Here is a 19,707-nt window from a genome sequence, read left to right on the forward strand (position 1 = left end):
TCTGCACAGCCTGCAATAACAACAAAAGCTATCTGGCAATTCCTGCTTTTGAAATATTTCCTCTCCTAATGAAAATCCAACATACAAAAACAACTTGTATATTTTTCCTAGAAGCAAATCCGTATCGTTTTCCAAGTTTCTCCCACAAAAGTTTCACGTTATTTCTCTGAAGCCTTGTGAGATAATAAGATTGTATATTCTTGTTCTAATGCAGGAAAATACAACAGTTCTTGCAGCCATAGCACATAACTAAACTGCAGAAAAACTACAGCATAAACAACTGTTTGATCTTCACACTTAAGTCCATAGTATTAATTGATCCTAGTAAGTAAAGTCTGGCCAAAACTATCAGGAACGTTCTTGCACACAAGAAAATTTCATTAAAGTGATGCAGTGTGAAGCTACTCTTTACAAGACCTTTTTTAGTCACTTAAACTTAAGTGAGAAACAACTTTTTTCATTCCACCTTCTCCAGTTCCCTAGAAGCTGTTGCACCAAAAGAAAGTAATAATCTGCTGTCCATGACCACAGGGGGATAAGACAAGCAGGAAGGACCTCAAATTGCAGTAAGGAGAACGCTAATGCTTTAGAAAAAGCTTTTTAACGTTAAGAAGAAAGTAAGCTCAGCATAAATTGCTTGAGGAACAAATGGAGCCTCCATTAGCAAAAGATTTTAGTGTAAGAACAACTTGTAGTGCCACAAGGTCACCTCCTGGGACACTCTGCTCTTCTGTGGGTGCAGACCAGCAGGCTCAGTGTTCAGATGGACTCATAACCAGGATTTAAACACGGAGCAAGGGACAATAGGTTATAACTACTGAGCAAAGCAAGGAGCAGACACTAAGATATATAAGCACTGAGGCTGGCTGCGTCGAGGCTGTCAGACATGGCACAACAGACTGCAGCTCTCCACTACTCAGAGTGCAAACAGTGCAGGACATGACCAGCACTCCAAGGCATGACTGATGCACTGTGGATGGGTACCTTGCAGGAGCAATCTTGGTCATGACACTCAGATGTACTACTGGAAGACAGTCATGGCTCCGTTTGAGAAAATCAGCATCTAAAATTGCATAAAGGTTAAAAGGGGAAAATACAACAGCATAGGGCGCATCAAAAGCTCCCACACCAAAGTGAAAATGGAGGCCTAAAACTCAGAAAACACAGGTTTCACAGATATTTGCACTATGCATTCTTATCTTCACATCCAAGTGCTCCACATGTGCCAGCCCAGCACTTCTGAGCAGCAGGACAGCGCTCTCCAATCTCCTCTGCAGAGAAGAGAGTGAGGATGGAGACTGGCTCAGGTGGAGGAGAAGCGAGAGGAGTTTCCCAAAGGGTCACCTCATGGTCACGCAGGCTGAGCCTACACAGGTATTTGGCCATTCCCCATGAGTCCAGATACTAAAAAGCAAAACTAAATTTAGCAATAACACACAACCTTTGGTCAAGAAACTAGGCTGAAGAAAATAGCTGAAGAAATAAATCTAGATCACCCCCATCTGTGAAGCAGATTAACTCTACAGAAGAGCTAAATTCATCTAAACAAGTACTAGACATGTATTTCACTCTTTTCTGAGACAATTCTCTGTCATAAGGGTAATATTTTATTACAAGCTTTCCCTAAGGAAGCGTTTAACTTCAGAAAAAGGTACTGAAAAAGGGAACATTTCAGATCAAATTCATGATTCTCCTTGCAGCTGGAATCAGATCAGGTACTTAAGTGTCTTTTCCCAAATCACCATGCGGCAACATCTTATCTTGTTTCTTGAGTTTCTTTAGCACTTATGTCAAACGCTGTCTGCAGACATAAAAGAGATGAGGATAAGTGGTACGAAGCAAGAGAAAAGATTTGCAAAAATAACAGTGATAACCATTTTTCTTAGCTTCAAATAGGTACTTCCTCAAAATTTCGGTTTAGGCTTCATTTTGCAAGGTGATGCCCTTTAGAAGGCTATTTGAAGGCTGTTTCCATACTGCAGGAACATGGCTTTTTCATGAGTTCTGTGTACAGCAGTATTTCGTAATCCTGAAGGAACAAGTGCCCTTCCTCCTGTTTCACCAATTACTACTGCTTTAAGGTTGACAAACGAGTAAGAGACCCAACATGCCTAATGAAGAAGAGACTCAGCCCAACACAGGTCTCCAAACCAGGGGCTGCTCAGCACTGCCACGTCGGTATCACCTTCTGAACATCAGGCCATATTGTAAAGTACTGTCTGCACTTTGGGTCTTCATCTTTTCTTGTTACATCAGAACAAATTAATTATCTAACTTCAGACATATATGTAACTTCTGAATACCACTACCAAAAAAAGGTTCTTAGATGGTTTTGTCCCTGCAGTAGAAGCACCCAGCGATACTTCTCTCTTGCAGCAATTAGTCATCTTTTGTTTGATTCTGATTGTAGCTCACAGAGCATTCAATTTCAACAGCTAATCTGAAGTTATATATACACTGAAAACAATGTCAGTCTAAGTAATATTTTGCTACTAATAAAATTAAATTCATACTCAGTGTTCCAAATCCTAATTTCCTTTGTAGTCTTAAATAGAAAGCATACAGGAATTGATTCATTTTCCAAGGAAATTCTGATACAACCCAACAAATGGATACCAATGTTTTATAGCAGGGTGGTAGGGGAAGAAGTGTTGGTCAGTTACAAACAGAAGGGGACTCAAACAGGCAAAACAAGTCATAGATATGAACCAGGCAGGATGGCAATGCTAAAGAGAGCACCAAGTGATGTCTGAGAAAGTTTGTAATGGGATGATTGTTAATCACATAGGCTTCTAAGAAGAGACCATGTTGGTGTCTCCATTAATGAATCATCAATTATCACAAAGATGATAAAGGGCCTGGATCATCTTCCTTACAAAGAAAGGCTGAGGAACCTGGGGGAAAGATTGGCAGAGGGGGAATCTGATTCATGTTAACAAACGCCTACAGGGAGGTGAGAGGCAAATGGATGAGGCCAGGCTCTTCTTGGTGGTGCACAGCAACAGGGCAGGGAGCAATGGCCTAACACTTGAATGTAGGAAGTTCCAGATGGCCACGTAGAAGACCTTCTTTGTAGTGAGGGTGACAGAGCACTGGAACAGGCTGTTCATGGAGGTTGTGGAGTCTCCTTCTATGGAGATATACAAGACCCATCTGGATGCCTACCTGTGCAACCTTCTGTAGGGAACCTGCTTCAGCAGATCGCTTCCAATCCAGAACTGCAGTTCTGCAATTCTGTGAAACAGACAATAAGCTTCTTAGAGAGGGTTCAGAATACTCTTAGAGCTCTGAGTGAGATGTTTAAGAAACACTAGCTTCTTTAACCCAGCATGAGAATTAGATCAGTGGATGGCTTGATTTTTTTCTCCTTCCTATTCTTCCTCTTTAATCAGATTGTTGCACTGTTGCCCTGTATAAACATCCCCTTGCATCAAAGCGATGACCGAAGTCATGATAGCCCCTATCAGGACACAACATGCTCTACAGCTTGCATCTCAAGCAATAGATAAAGGATGCAGTTTGGGCTGAGCTCAAGGAAATGTTATCAGAGGCGTTCCCCTGTACAGCAACCACAGCTCTTCATTGGGATGCAGGTAGTGCCTCAATACCAAAGACTGCAGTGCATCATTAAAGTGCTGTGAAGACAAACAACACTCTTGCTGCATACCAAGTGGTATTACATTTAACTGAATCATTTTATTATGAATACATCCAGATCTGCCACCGGGAGCCACTTGTGTAAAACGTGCTGGCAGAAACGAATCTGCACTAATTACATTTCATGCATATTTCAGAATTAACCTCAGGGATATGGAAAGGTGGCATTAAAGAGAAATTTTGTAACTCAGTTCATTTGCAATTGGCAGCCGCATGAAGAGCGGCCTTCCTCAGAGATAACCCCAGAACATCTCACCTCAGGGGGTTTATTGCTGTTGTCAGTGCTTTGCTGAAGCACAGGACACATGAAGATTTGGTATATCTCTTTGTAACACTGAACCTTTTGTCAGAAATGAAGCCCTTTCAGATAGGGAAGAGTGAAGGACTTCAGCTGGTGTACCACTTCAGCTCAAAGGTTGGAGAAGCAAGATGCCCGTATTTCCCTCCAGGAAGCATCAAAATAGCACAGTGAGGCTCCATCACCATGGGATTTCCATTCCAGTGTTTCTCCTCACCCCTCTGAACTTTCAGAAGCCTCTTTTATGCATGCACTTTCAAGCTTTTTGTCAGGGAAATGCAGGAAGGTTGGTTCACCCTTTTCCTTCACCTATTTCAGCACTGAGTTGCCCAGCTCACACCTTTCTGCTGCCTTTGACCCTTCCACTCTTTTCCTGCTCCTTTTCCAGGAACTTCAGCTGCTTATCAAATGAAAGAAAGGGGCATCTGTGAGCTTCATTAAAAGAACAGAGAGGAGAATGAGATTTCAGCTCTTTGGGAAGAAGCCAGCAATCTTCTGGATGCACAGCTGATGCTGAATGCCCCCAGATCCCCAACACCTGCAAACATAATAGAGAGATCACCAATTATCTCCAGTTTTCGCTTGAGAAGGGGATTCAGAGATGAATAGCTCACTCTGCAGAAGTTCTGCCTTGCTTATTATTTTCCTCATTTACCACTAAATACATTTGGGTTCATTTTATAATGAGTTGTCAACGACTATTTTCTCTTATTATTTGTTTTATATCAACAGCCAGGGCCCTGTTGTGTTATTATTCATGGTATGAATACACAATATATTCCAACCATATCCCATTCCTACTCCAGCACGCTACGTTTCACAGTTTCTACATTCCTTTACACAACTGCAAGAGAATCAGCTCAAAGACCCCAATCTGTCCTCCCAGTCCCCTGCTCTTCAGACAGTGTTTGTCAGACCAGCTCATGCATAGCATGTTTAAAGTGTGCATCAACAGGAAACAAGTGATGCATCCAAGGTGATGCAGCAGATAAAGGGCATGGCTTGCAGTCAGCCCCACTCCTGGTCTTGCTACAGTGCAACACCTCAGCAAATGAATCATGCTTTTCTTTCTGCAGTTCGTGCCTTTCTCACTTGATGCATCTGCACTGAGACATTGCTTTTACAGTCAGGCAAATGAGAGGAAGCAGAATCGGAACGGCCACAAATGGCTCGCACGCAGAAAGCAATTAGAGCTATCAGAGGAAACTGAAACGACTGAAACTGCACTGGCAGGCCTCTGTATTGCAAGGGTCTCCAAAGATCTGGGCAGGTTAAACCTGAGCCACTAATGCAGGCTTAGGAAGCGATATGATAAATATCCCCTGTGGGGCTGATGCAGAAGACCAGCAGCTGAGATGGAAATGGGGTCTGTCGTGCACATAAATGAGTAGGTGATTTCTGAGCCACTGTTTACTTGGTGCATTGTGAAGGGTTTTTATTAAGCATACGGCTGCAAGTGCTCTTGATGACAGGAAATTGCCAAGCCTGCAGGGCATGTGGGGACTGTCCTCTGTGGCATTCCTGAAAGCTCAGGAAGCAATCAGAGCACGGAACAGGAGGGATACAAGCAGCCAGAGATAAGGGATGGGGGCCACCAGCCCTAACCCCTGCCATGGGCTGTCAGCCTCCACCAGCTCAGGCTGCCCAGGGCCCATCCATGTCCTCGAGCACCTCCAGGGATGGGGCACAAAGCTCTGGGCAGCAGTGCTGGGGTCTCCCTGCCCTCTGAGCGAAAAATTTCCCCTTAACATCCAACCTCTATCTCCTCTCTTCTCATTTAAAGCCATTCCCCCTCGTGCCCAAGTACAGAATTGATCTGCCTCCTGTCTATAAGCTCTACAATGTCACATCTGCTTTAAAAAGCAGAGCATCTGATTTTCAACTGGTCAGCAATGACTTCTTCAAAATCATTTTTCAGAAATGCTGGATACTCAGAACCACCTTCTCCTGGGAGCAGACTCCTTGCAGGTATAAACCTTCATTGCTCCAGGGAGGTGTGCGTTTCACTGCATGGGAAAGCATCCCCAAAGTTAAATGTAAGAAAGAAGAAAAACCACTCTCCTATACTCAGTTTGACCTGTCAGAAAGTAAAGAGTCTACCAGTTTTCAGCAACTCCATCTTAACCTATTGAAATAAATAAAGCTTCTTGTAATCCACATCATTTTCTCATTCTTAGAGAGAAAACAGCTATCCTCAATTTTTTTTTCCTTTCACATTTCCAGATATTACAACATTTCTCATTAGAAAGTTTCTGCATTCTACTTTTTTGCTTAATCTATACCACAAATGCTTAATGCCATGTGCATTAGGGCCTTCAGCCCTTTCCACATCAATAGCTTCCCACCATAGACTACTAAATAACTATAAATCCTTCCTCCAATCATTTCCTTTTGACTGATAACCGTATTTATGTGTTCCTTTGTATTCAGTTTAAGGAAATACCCTGAGAAGACCCATCTGAAGGATGGAATTAAATGGAACTCAAACTATGTTCTCAAAGATAAATTTACAGCCGAAATTGCACAGTGACTGCATTGGATGCAAAGCAGCAAAAATTAGAATAAAATTCTCCCTCATCCAATGGGCCAGGATTTGTATGCAAACTTTGCCTACAATCAGATGTAGGCAGTGGGCTGCACACGAGTTTTATATTTAAGATCTACCAACTTTTGGGGATCTTTCCTACTATATCTCAGGGGTTGGGCAATGTTCCAAACTAAAAAAATCAATGACAACCAAGATAAACCTGCTTTTACAATTGCTCTCCTCAGCATCGGCAGTGCTTTTTTGATGCAGCTCCAGCAGCTGCCCTCTCCATCTCACAGGATGCAGTAGCAGAGTGCTGGTAGGGCCCAGCACCAGCCATACCCACACCACAGATCCCACACTGACACCTCGCCCTGGCACTGCTCTTTTTCAGGTGGTTTTGATTCAGTGCGTGTGTACTCAGGCACTCGTAACTGCTCACTTCAATAAGGTGACACTGTGGGTGCAAGGATCAGTTGATGGCTCAAGAAGGAAATGCTGCAGCCTTCCCCTTCGGGAGAATGAGCTGATGTTTCAAACAGGGAGACTGGAGCAGCAGTGAAGGAACTAACTTGTACCTGCCAAAGAAAGATCAAATTCAGGGGGGGAGGGAGGAAGTTCTGTCAACCTCGATATTCCCAATCAGCTGAAGGTGGTTTCCCTATTGGCAGCACAGAGATCCAGCCCTATTAACCATCCCCAGCTGGCAGGTCTGTACATTTTAGTACCACTGCTACAGCTGTTCTCCTTAATGAGACAGAAGGGGTTTGCTTACAAGGGGAGACTGAAAGACATCAACATATACAGCCCAGGAGCGTGACAAATACAGGGGGAGGCAGTGTGAGAGTCATTGATGGCAGCCAACATAAATAGAAAAAAACTGCTTAGCATGGTACAGTGATTATAAATGTGAGTAATGGTTTGCAGCTAGGACGAGGGCAATTTATCCTGAGTATTAGAAATCGCTCTGAGCCGAATTCATATTCCATGCTGTCAAGGAAATGGAGTGAGTGACACGAGAGGTCTTTTCTCCTCTAATTTCCACCATCTTATGACACAGTGACACATCCTCGTGCCTACCTTCTCATCCCATTCAGGTCATGCATATAAACAGCAACAGAACAAACCTCCTCAGCCTGCAGGTCCTAACCTCTGCTGCTGTGAGCGACATATTAAGTCTTCTTGGAAATTTAATAATACAACTTTAATGCAGTTTGGATATTTTCTTGCTGCTTGATCGTTTATAATTTCTTTTTACAGTTCCCATTGGACAGCTGCCCTGAAACTAGCTGCTCTAATGATAATTGCATACTTAAATCTTTCAGGACCAATTTATGTATGTTCTTGTGCCAGCACTGTCCTTTCACCCAAATATTTTTCTAAAACTTTGTTTATTAGCTTAAAATATATATGAACACAATCATAGCTTCCCCTAGTTTAGACTTACCAAAGAGCTCTGGGCTTACAAAGGAAAACAAACCAAAACCACAAATATGCAGAAGGCTACAAAAACAAGACCAAGCAGCCTTCTATTAACCAACCTTTTTTTTTTTTTTTTTTTCATTTTGAAGTGGAAAACTAAAAGCTATCACAGAATTGCTGCCAAAATGCATGGCACTATGAAATTGTCAATGAGAGTCCAAGTGTTAGCATCTCCACAAGCTACAAAGGCTTCACACCCACTGTAAGCTCTCTATCTAAGGTTGCACACAGCAGTGTCCCTGTGCAAGAACTCCAGGCCAACCCACACCATTTCTTGCTAGCAATCAGGCTGCAGAACCAAATCTTCTTGCCTGCAAAAGGAACAGCTGTCGAAGAGCCACCGCTGTCTCTAACAAAGCATTATTGGAAGTTACACAGAGTTACTGCCTTATGTGGATGTTGAAACTTCCATGGTTTCAACTGGTTACTGTTGCTACCAACTGGCTGTGGTGTCTCTGATTGTTCAAGGCGTTTGCTCTGTAGTCTCTTCCCTGCTGTCTCTTTCCATTGACCCATTTCACCCTAGAGACTTCTAAAATGGCAAGAAAACACCTCCAGTGAGTTCCTGTTCCTCACTAATCTAAACTTGTATTTTCCAAAGAGCAAAAGCAGCTTTATTCAGTCACATCCATGCCAACAACTCTTAAATATCCCCCAAAAGCTTGATTTTTATCACCTGTAGTGTAACTCATCCAGATATTTTAATTATCAGCAAGGAAATAAAACACACAACTCCTATCAGCCTTACGTGTAAAAAGTAGGGAGCCCTCTCGAGCTGACACAAAGGTATTGAGACCCAGCCCAGTCCCCATCTCACCATCAATAACAGAAGGCTGAGCCAACGGATCAGAATGGCTGCAGTGAGAACTTCAGACAGAGCTGATTCTTCTGGCAGCTTTCCTGACATCCATGGATGAGTTCCACCCCAAGGATGAAGTGCACACACCTAACAGCTTGCTGAGATCTCCAACTGTGAGGGCAAGGGTGATTGTCATGCGTTCTATTTAGCTTTAGGAAAAGAAAAATTCCTGCACTTTTCAGTTCCCTGGGGGAATGCAGTGGTATTGCCTTCTCTGCAGGCTGGTCACTGCTGAAATGGCAAAAGGTGTAAAGTAATTCCAATTCTAAAGAGGTGTTTTTTTTTTTTTTGAGTTTGGACACCTGAGACCACAAGCTTATTTCAGAAGATCAATTGAATAGCTGTCAGCTGGTAACGATTTGTGGTTCCTGGGCACACCCAGATCTGGTGAACTTGGCTGGAAGCTGCTGTAGCTTATTAGTCACCTCCTGAGGAACTATCCTGAGTGCATTTTACCTCAACTTCCTCCACTGCCTTTTGCTAACTGAAAGCAGTGGAGAATGGACTTCAGAATATAGTCTCACGTCTTGATGACACGTTCCCATCTACATTAGCGAGCAGTCTTTTCTTTTTCTATCAAATAAAAACAAGAAACAAGTATTATGAAGCTGAATTTCACTTGCGTAGAAAAGTCACAATTAAAACTCGGCAATAAAAAAACAATAACAGAAACAATCTGTTTCTACAAGGCTGTATTTTACATTGACATCATGATAGTTTAGACAATAAGCAATACATTTGAATTCACTCCTAAGAATAAAGACCTCTGCTTCACAAAATGTAAGCATACCCTGCTTGTCTAAGGTGCTGAACAACCTGCACTAAATGCTTTGCTAGTGGGACATTAAGAGCAGAGATGGGAGAAGTGATGTTGTGGATTGGTGGCTTAAACCCAAAATCAAAAATAAACCAAATCATTTTTCTCATCATGACATATAAAACCGTTCTTCTAACTGAATCATGGGTTTTCTTCTACTAAAAATGTTTTGTCAAAAAAAGCATTTCAAGAAGTGGAGCTTAAAAGTTATTTTTATAAGATGTCCTTTTAAATGACAAAACTTGACTTTACAGGTATTAAAGAGTTCTTCATTTTTATCTTATTTCTCTTCAAGGCTCCTTTCCTACCCAAACCATATTACACTAAACCTACAATTTCTAACATTTTCCTCCCCCTCCTATACTTTTACTTTCTCAAAATACAAAATTTGATTCACATTAGTAGTAGTTTTAAGCTATCTTAAATAGCACTTCTTACTTCAAGAGTTCTGTGGTCTGAACAAGCTCACCTAACCATAGGCGAGAATAGAGCTTCAGTGCATCTACTCAATATACTGTCACAGACTCACAAAATCCTTCCTGGAAACTTACAGATTCTAAGTGCTGCACAGAAAGTTGAGGGCAGTTGCCTGTGTACTACCCTGAGGTGCACCATCTACACGTACACAGTGAGTTCACGTTGTCCAGATGCTTACACATGTATGCCAGCAGGAGCACCAAACCAATCTCAGCCTCCAGCCCAATTCTGAAGCGAGAAAGAGCCCAAATATCCCATCAAAAATAAAAGCCAGTGAGAACATTCAGGCAAGGGGAGAAAGGAATTCCTGGCCTCAGCCAGTGACCAGCAAAAGCACATGATGAATGCAGGGCACACGTTCTGTGGAAAGCACTCACACAACAACCTTTAACCCTCTGTAGATAAGCCTCCAATTTTTATAGGCTTAGATCTGATTTCCTGTCTCCACGAACTCTCCTGCTCAGTTACATGTCTTCCAAGAATTGGCCAAACTCCACCTTAAAGCCATTTAGATTCTTTTTCCTTACAAGGTGCTTGGAGGAAGACAAATTCTTCAAATAAACAGGGAAACCCCAATTTTAGTGTCTAATGCAACTGCTAATATAGTAGCCACAATAATTTTGTCATGAAACTACATCATCTTCTAGCTTCAGCAATTTGTTTTTCCTTCATCACAGATATTTAAGCTAACCCTTCTTCTTACGTGGATAACACTTTGAACAAACCAAACTTTAATCTCTCTTCTCCAGAAGTTGAACCAATTTCCTCACACTTCTAAAACACATCTCCCTGGTTCCATCCCCACCGAAGGCAATCTTCTTGAACGCAGGTCACTAAAACCATACACACATTTTCTCATTTTTCATCTTCATTAGAGCCTGCCTCCCTGACTGAAGCTGCAGGAGATGGTTCACCTGTTCTGCTCCAAGGCGATCACCACAGGACCCTTCCTCAGGTCTTCCTCACACTGGTGGTTGCATTCACTCCACATGAGCAATTTGGCCTAGATTCACTGAAACGTGAAAATAATCTGCTTCTCTTTCAGCATGAGACCCTAAAAATGTCATCATCTTGAATACAGTCAGGCTGCTTAGAAACCTTGCTCTGTAGGCAAGAGCATTATAGTGGCTGTTGGTTACAACAGCACGAAGGAGGTGTCAGGACAATGAATACACAAGATTCCACCAGAGTTTCACTTTTTATTTCCATTACACTCACTATCTGAGACTTTTTAAGTCAAAACACACATAAACAACTTGGTGTTTTCTTAGTACATGATTTACCACAAAGACTATACAAGCTAAATGTGTTCATATTTGGGGCCGTTCTAACCTTATAAGGATGCTTAAGATCACTTCCTTCTGGTCCTTCCGACACTCTACTTTCTCCTTTCTTGATCCCATCCTTTTTTCTTTTCTCCCCTCAACCAGCTCAATTACAAAGTTCAATTTGAAAATGAATACACACAGCAGAACCACTGCCAGCCCCTGCCAATAGGCTCCAAAGCAGAAGATTGGATACATCTTTTTAACACAGCCAGTTTGTCCTACTCTGCTATCTGCACCTTGTCATCAACAGGCAACGCTAATAAAGGATGATGGAGCTGCAGCTGCAGCCTGCAGTCAGCCATGTGTCCATTCCCTGCCACCAGCATCGTGTAGAGGTATTTCTTTTTTATATATATCACAGATTATACTACTTCTGCATGATTTTCTGTGACATTCCATCTTGGCAGCAGCCTTTCTTTCTGAAGTCAAACAATAGGACTTCTTCCCCTTAGAGAGGCAAGTCTATAAAGAAATGGCTTAATTCAATAGCTAGGACAAAAGGCAGGGGCAAAGGAACCATGGTTTCTATACACACTGTATCAGCGATCCTTGGCAAAACTCTCTTGTTTCTGACTCTGAGAATCAGACTGTTTTGAACTCCAAGCTCTTTCACCCCTCATTTGTCTCGTATCCCTGCACAGAACAAAGCGTAGCAGGACCTCACTCTGAACTGACAACTTTCAGTATTACAATACAATCAATTATGCTGTATTTTTAGAATCAGTCTAGAAGAGAGACCACCTAGGAATAATTTTTCATAAAGATTGAAAGCTCCTACTGTACTCTTAGAATAAAAAAGATACCAAAGAAATAGGGAAATGTTAAGAAAATTTCAGCTCAAGACATTGTTGAAGCTCTCAGATAACCATGCATAGGCATTTTAATGAGGTAGCAAAGATTTTCACCTTTCACATCACAACTTTCTGCGAGCTCTGACCATTCCCCTCCAGTATTTGCTCTGGCAACATAATCCATGCAGAAAATGATCTCAGCTCTTTACCAGAAAGACATCTATTTTTTTTTAATCTCAATACTAAAATATTTAGAAGGTCCCATTTAGCTTTTGAATTCTCCCATACCGTAAGTGATTTGCCTCTGCTCACATTTAAATGTTTCTCATTCTAAAGACTACGCAGCACTTTAAATTGCAACAGATTCATCAGCTTGCAAAGCTTTCCTTTATGCTTGGGAAACTTGATTATTATTACAGTAAGGCAGCAGAGATGAGGGTCCCCACTGTGTGTACTCCTTAAATAATGAACAGGGCACTGAGGCACGCAGAAATGAAGCACGTTGGTTGAGGTCACACAGTGTGATCTCACTGGATGTGTGACCACAGTTGGAATCGTGTCCATCCTCATTACCTGCCGGTCTTCTGCAAGATGTCAAAGATGCAGAAATAATAAAGTCACAGCAATTGGTGTAAGGAAATAGAAATACAGCAAAAATGGGAGAAGCAGAGATGAGCACATGTAAGAGAGCAGTATGGACTTGACACGTGTGGCCCCACATCCCTGTTTTTCCTGTCTCCATCCCAGCTGTGACTCCATCGTGGCAGAAGAGGCTAACGTTAAGCACTGGTTAACTTCCTGAGGCCAAGGAAACAAATGTCAGAAATGACTCAAATCTTGCTCCTACCACTCTGCTCTCTGTGCAATTTTCTGAAAGTAGAGCAGTGACCACAAGCTCTGCCTGTGAGGCACGGAAGTGGCACAGGTTTAAAATCCAGCTTTTAAAAATTGGAGAACCCACAAAGCTGCCAACTCTGTAATTCTGTGTACTCGAATCAGAATGACAGCCTGTCTCAAGATGAGCGGAAATGACAGCAGCTTGCAGCTGGACCATTCCCCTGGTAAAATCCATTTATTTTAGGCATTTTTGATGAAAATTTCCAGTTGTTTTAAAGCTACACCAGCGGCTAATAGCCTGGAGAACAGAAATTGGAGCTTGCAGGCTGAGCACCCAAAGGGAAACCGAATGATTGCTGCTATGAAAACAAATGGCTCTGTGTAGGAGCACCTCCAGCGAATCAGCTCCCATCCATTTTAAGCAGCTCCAGGACCACAGGGGCAGAAGAGCCTGGAAATAAATAACGAGTAACAGCGTGGCTGAGGGCAGGGGAATGCCCCTCTGCAGCAGACCCAGAGGTTACAAGGCCTGCCCTAAACCCATGAGCTGTGCTGAGAGGCAGATCTGTAGAAATAAAGAATGAGGTTCGTGCTCAAATCGTTGCAGAAGTGACTGGAAAAGTCAGTAGGGTTTGCAGCTGGTCCCTCCTGCATTTTGAAATTGCGAGATGTATGTTGCACTTATATTTAATAACACGTATAAAGCTGGCAGAGGAAGAAGTGCTGGCTGCTCCCTCCGAGCATCCCATGAGTTGGGTGAACAAAATCCACGCAAGCTCAGGTGCTGCAGGTTACCTCCCCCATAAGGAGGGCACACGAACAGCTCATCCCACGGTGTCCTTGTGGCTGAAGCACAGAGGAAGGTCCCACGTCACCCCGACACCTCAGTAAATGCAAACTGGACAAATGACAGTTTTTATCTCTAATTATTCTGGCATGTGAGCCTTGCAGTTTTATTTGCATCTAGCAAAGACATGATTACAACAGGTGTTTTGGGCTTTTTTGGCACCTCAGCTGTATTAGCCTTATACATTATTTTGCTAAAACAAGTTGCTTCCATATATCGGCAGAGAATTACAGAAGCATTATTGCCTGCCCATGAGAAACAGCTCCAGACCTTAAGAGGTCAACAGATTGAACCTCCCTCACTTTGGCACCATCAGCAGTTGCTGCTGTGTGTAGTTCCTACAATAGAAAGGGCTTTCCTTATGCTGGAATGAGAGGAGCATGTTAAATAGCTCTGAGTGGGAACTCCAGCTGGTGCATTGTGCTACCCCATTTTTATATCTTATTTTTTGGCTTCTGATGCTTTGACTTGGATGGCTTCCTTAACTCCACATCCCACAAGGGAAGAGATGGGATTGTCATGCTACAACCACACAGCTCTTTGGGAAGTTCCACATGCATCCATGGCTCCAACTTCGGCCCATCACCACCTTTGAGAAGATAACGCATCTCCCCTGCATAACATCCTTAACTAGGATTTCTGATCTCCCATTACAAAGCACTGCAGGGGCAGTTTGTCACTCTCATTAAGCAGGTGCAGAAAAGCACACAGAATTATTAATACCACAGTTATGCAAACAGCAGTGAAAAATGGTTGCCGCATTTTCTCCATAAGCGATGCAAAATCTTTCCAATTAACATTTTAATTAGAAAATTCACTTACCATGAAACTGTCCTGAATTTTTGTCAGGGTTCTACTCATCCCATCCCTCTGCAGCGTTTTCCACCAGCTCCGAGGGACCCAGCAGCTGAAGGGGAGTTTCGATGTGAGTTATACTCTTAGCTCGTGCTTGATTCTCTTTATTTTACAACTTCAGGCATTCAGGCTTCTATTTTACCATCACTTGCCCTTGAAGACTAATGCAGCTTTGGAGGGGGGGGGGGGGAAGCAATTACCCACTCTGATAAGCCTCCTAGTTACAATTATGAAATAATAAGATGTCAAAGGAAAACGCCTAATTTAGATATAGTGGTTTAAACTTCGTTTAGCGAACTACAAACTATTCTCTCCCATCATTGCACCCACACAAAACAATGATGCTTTTGGCCGGCACAGAAAGCAAATTTGCACAGCTTTCTTACAGCCCTGCTGAGAGTGCATTAGAAATTGATAACCTATTTTGCTCACTGTGTCACCAATAATGCATTGCTTAGCACTCCAGTTCCATTCCCTTTTTTGAATACACTTCACAAGCAGGAAAACTTCTGTCTCTAGGGTAAAAAAAGAAAGCATAACATTTGAGAATCACAGAATCACAGAACTGTAGGGGTTGGAAGGGACCTCTAGAGATCATCGAGACCAACCCCCCGGCCAAAGCAGGTTTCCTAAACCAGGTTGCACAGGTAGGCGTCCAGGCGAGACTTGAATATCTCCAAGAGCAGTCAGTTTGTGAGCACTGAGGCTGATAGACAAGTGTCACAGCTCCTGGTGGTCCCCACACCAACACCCCAACCTCCCTTCACGCCCATCTTCAGTTACTGGGTGAAAAATCCACCTTTCATTGAGAAATTCTACAAGAATACCAATGGTGATGTCTAAACAAATACAAATTTTAAACTGGAGTTTTTAGACCAACCTAATCATCACCACACAACACACATTTTTGGGAACAGCAGATTCCTAACATCGCAGATTCTCACTACGCGTGCTGCCAGGTCAGATCTTACTCATCTTAACACCACCTGAGCTGCAGTAAGAAGCACTGCAAGGTGGCAGAAGGAAAGAGATGATGCCCCTTATCCTGTAATCGTGTACTCTGATAGTGTCCAGGTATCGTTATCACAGCCTGAGCTTTTTATGAGTGCAATGCAGGCACACACTTTGAAAGCTGGCAAACTGTGCTCCTCATCCTTGCAACAGGCATTAAGCAGAACCATATGCTTGCACAGATTTTGCAAACTATTGTGGAGACGTGCAATATGTGCTGAGACAAGCCAGTCGCATACAAGCATTCAGGAACCAAAGCTGGTGGCAGTAGTTGTGAAGCAGTCTCCCCCTCCACACTGCCCAAACCCTTGCTGGGACCTGGGGCCACCCGCAGGTCCCACAGCACACATGCTGTGCCTCAGCCATAGCTGGGTGAGCATTACAGCTCATGAGGACCATTTTGCACTGGCTCAGAAATTAAGTACTACGTGTATAAGGTCACATGCAAGCTGTAGGGAAGAAGAGCAAGACAGAGACACTGAGGAGGGACAGCACTTTGATGGAAACCCTTCAAATAAGCCAAGCCTTCCTTCTCCACGTTGGAGGCAACAGCTCCTCTGTTGTAAACTTCGTCTGTGCTACAGCATGAAGAAAAGTTGCTTCATCTCAGCCTCAAAGGGATCAGTTTAGCATTCCCTGCACCTCTGCTCTCCCTAGATAAGGCCAAAACCTTGGGACTGGCTATTTTTAAGCAGTGAAGCCTAGGGTGACATAAAGCTGGTGCCTCATCATACACTGAAAGGCCGAGCAAAGGGAACGAGAACAATTGGTTGTAAACAAGATTAGTGAATTCGTCATAAATTAAATTTGCAGTAGGTATTTAATTTCAATCTTTGAAGGCTCTCTACCCCTTTCATACTGTTTCAAAATGCTATCTAACGAGAGGAATAAGGACAAGGAAAATGGCTTTAGAACAGAACTTGATAGATTTATGACCAACGTCATATGGTAGCTGCTTCTGAATTTCTGTAACGAGATGTCAAGGCCATGACCCAGGAGCATCTTTTCAGCTGTAGCACCAAGGTTACAGCTCATTTCTGTTTCGTTTCCCAAAATGTGCTTCCTACTAGTTTCTTTTGAAAGCAAAATCTGCCCAGAAGAGAGAAAACCAAAACCCTGGAGTGAAAAAAAGACAAGAGTGAACAAATGCACTGAATCATTACACGAAGCTAGCAAAGTTCCCACATCTCACAAGCAGAATTTGCCTGCAGCACCTGTTTTCAGAAGGCACTGCTTAGTCCTGCAGACAGCCAGACTGAGCATGGCACAGCAGTATTCTCAAATGGAACAGCCAGTGCCTCATCTCCAGCTAAGTGATAATCACTGCTGTGCCAAATGTGAGGGTTGCTATCTCACACGTTCACTTACATTTATCTCCCTCTCATTCTTTTAATAATGGAATCATCTGAAAAGAAATTTGTGGCGAGCTTGTCTAGACACCCTTTTCACTCCCCACCCAACTCAGAGAATCATATGCAGTCTCTTTGCAAAACACAAAGATCAGATAACACCTGCGGAACAAACAAGACATGTTTTCCTTTGTCATACAGCGAAAGATTTGAAAAGAACACGAAAACAAAACACTTTGGTGATAACCTAGCTAAGGTTGTATGAAAAGATAGTGGTTAATCAAAGCTGATTCTATCCCACCATCTTACTTACATCAGACAACGTTCTGACATGAGGCCTCAACCAGTTCTTCCATGAATATCACACCCACATCTGTACTCCAGCTCAAGGTGAAGCTCCTATGGAAGCCAGGCACCTGACATGCCTTACAGACTTCTAAAGCAGACATAAATCAACCCAGGCCTTTCAACATTTCTGCATAGATTAAACAAGCACTTAAGACATGCTTCTTTACATCGTTAATATACAACATTTTATTCTGCACGTTAACAGTATCGTATCAATTATAACCCACGTTCACAGTATAAATTTTCTGACAGGAATCTGCAACACCAGCTGCTGTATTGGAAATCCTAAGGAAAGCAACTTATCTGAGCTGCTCAGGAAACTTGAAGATAAAGTGCAAAACCACAATGCAATTCTGACAGACGTGCCCTAACCAGTGAAAGATAAAGCTGAGTTCTTACAACTACCAGATATGCATTCATTGCACATGATAGAAGAGTGACCTGATCTAGGTTTCCAGGTTTTCCCGCTACCAGGCATGGGTGACAATGAATAACTTCACACTACTTTAAAGGTGAAAATAAAAACCAAACCAACACAGAGTTTACAAATAAAACAGAGCTTTGACTGCAATACCTGAAGTGCAGCACTACACCAGGTATCTTTACCCAATAAAGGTTTTAGGACAAACTGATGAAGACAAATGCTCATTTCACAGCTTCTTTGATTTTAATGTCAAGGTGTCAGTTAGCAGGACACGTTTGGGATCCAAGTCATAATAAATGCATATATTTTTACCTGTACCTGCAGAACAAGTACACAAACAGTGCCATCATTTAGCTGATAAGACTGCCAGCTGTTCCTCACTCCAAAACAATAAAAACCCTCAGTTTTATTAACTAGTTCCAGTTCACAGAAAGTAAACCAAGCTTAATTTGTCTCTCCTTACAGCCACTGTACAGTTCTCCCCAGTACCAAATGCTACTTTCAAACCAAGCACTAAAAGCTGTGACTTTTTCCTGCCTTTTATCTAATTATTTCTCATTATGCCCTTTGGAACAAGGACTTAAGCTTACAGCATTCATTTTAATTCCAAGATGCAAATCAAATCACTACATTCAGTGAGGCAGGCTGCCTCCTTCCTCACTGCTCTCTTCTGCCATCCAGTTTAGCACACTATAGTTAGAAACTCTTGTTACTTGTTAAATGAGTTGTAAAGAACAGTTTTATCATGTTACTGAGCTCAGCTTGTGAGTAAGCACACAGTGTCTCAAACAAAACCATCCTGCACAGCAGGATTAAGGACCTTGTCCTGCTTACAGCTTTATGCAATCATGAAATTAACATACATTCCACAGAATTCATTTTTACTTAATACTCTCCCTCATGCTTTTGTATTATTTCATTATAGTCAGTACTTCAATCAAAGAACACTTCCACATACCAGTATGCAGGGCTATTTTAAAGGACAGCAGGTATCTAATGTTCTCCTTTTCTAGATCATTTAAACAAGCAAACAGTTTCCAAGACCCACCTGATGTACTCTGCTTAAAGCAGTAACCCAATGAGCTAAAATGCACCAAATTACAGTGGAAGAAAGCCTGACCACATTTCTTCATAGATGAAAAATTAATCCTGCAGTAATTGTGCTCCTTCAGTGTCGAGCGATCCTCTTGCAACAGGCTTCTGCAGCTTTACAAATTGGGAATTCATCTAGGAATTCACTCCATAAAGACTTCACGTATTTCAAAACAAAATGAAGATGCACTTCAAAGGGAAATGCACAATACTGTTAGAAATTGCCAAACACACCCATGAAATCACACAGACAAGATTTCACTCTGTCAATCAGTAGTTCTTTATCATCAATACAGCAACATTTTTCAATTCAGGCCCCACATGACTTAAGCCCCTGGCAAAAGTTGCCTTATGCCATAAGAATAACATCACTTTTGGAAGACATTTTTCTCCTGCTCCTTCCCAAAATGGTACCCAATATAAAAAAAAAGCCTGTCAATACTTAAATGTAAATATATGCAGTGATGGGTGAAGTTAAGAGTAATCTCCTCGAAACCACAGAATAGTAATGAATAGTATTAACTTACCATCAACAAAAAGATTACGAAGTTGGGTTTTGTTTCTATCAAAAAACAAAACACACCTCACTTCTGAGGTTCTTTATTACTTTGTCAAAGACATTTTAATAGAGTTATTCTGGTATTCTGATCTAGCGTCCGATCCCAGCCAAAAACCTCCCTTGTAAGGAAAACCCCTCATTTTGTACTG

The sequence above is a fragment of the Centrocercus urophasianus genome, unplaced genomic scaffold (genome assembly GCF_019232065.1).
Source record: "Centrocercus urophasianus isolate 14NV4802_14NV808 unplaced genomic scaffold, USGS_Curo_1.0 seq_19, whole genome shotgun sequence".
In the NCBI taxonomy this organism is placed as follows: domain Eukaryota; kingdom Metazoa; phylum Chordata; class Aves; order Galliformes; family Phasianidae; genus Centrocercus; species Centrocercus urophasianus.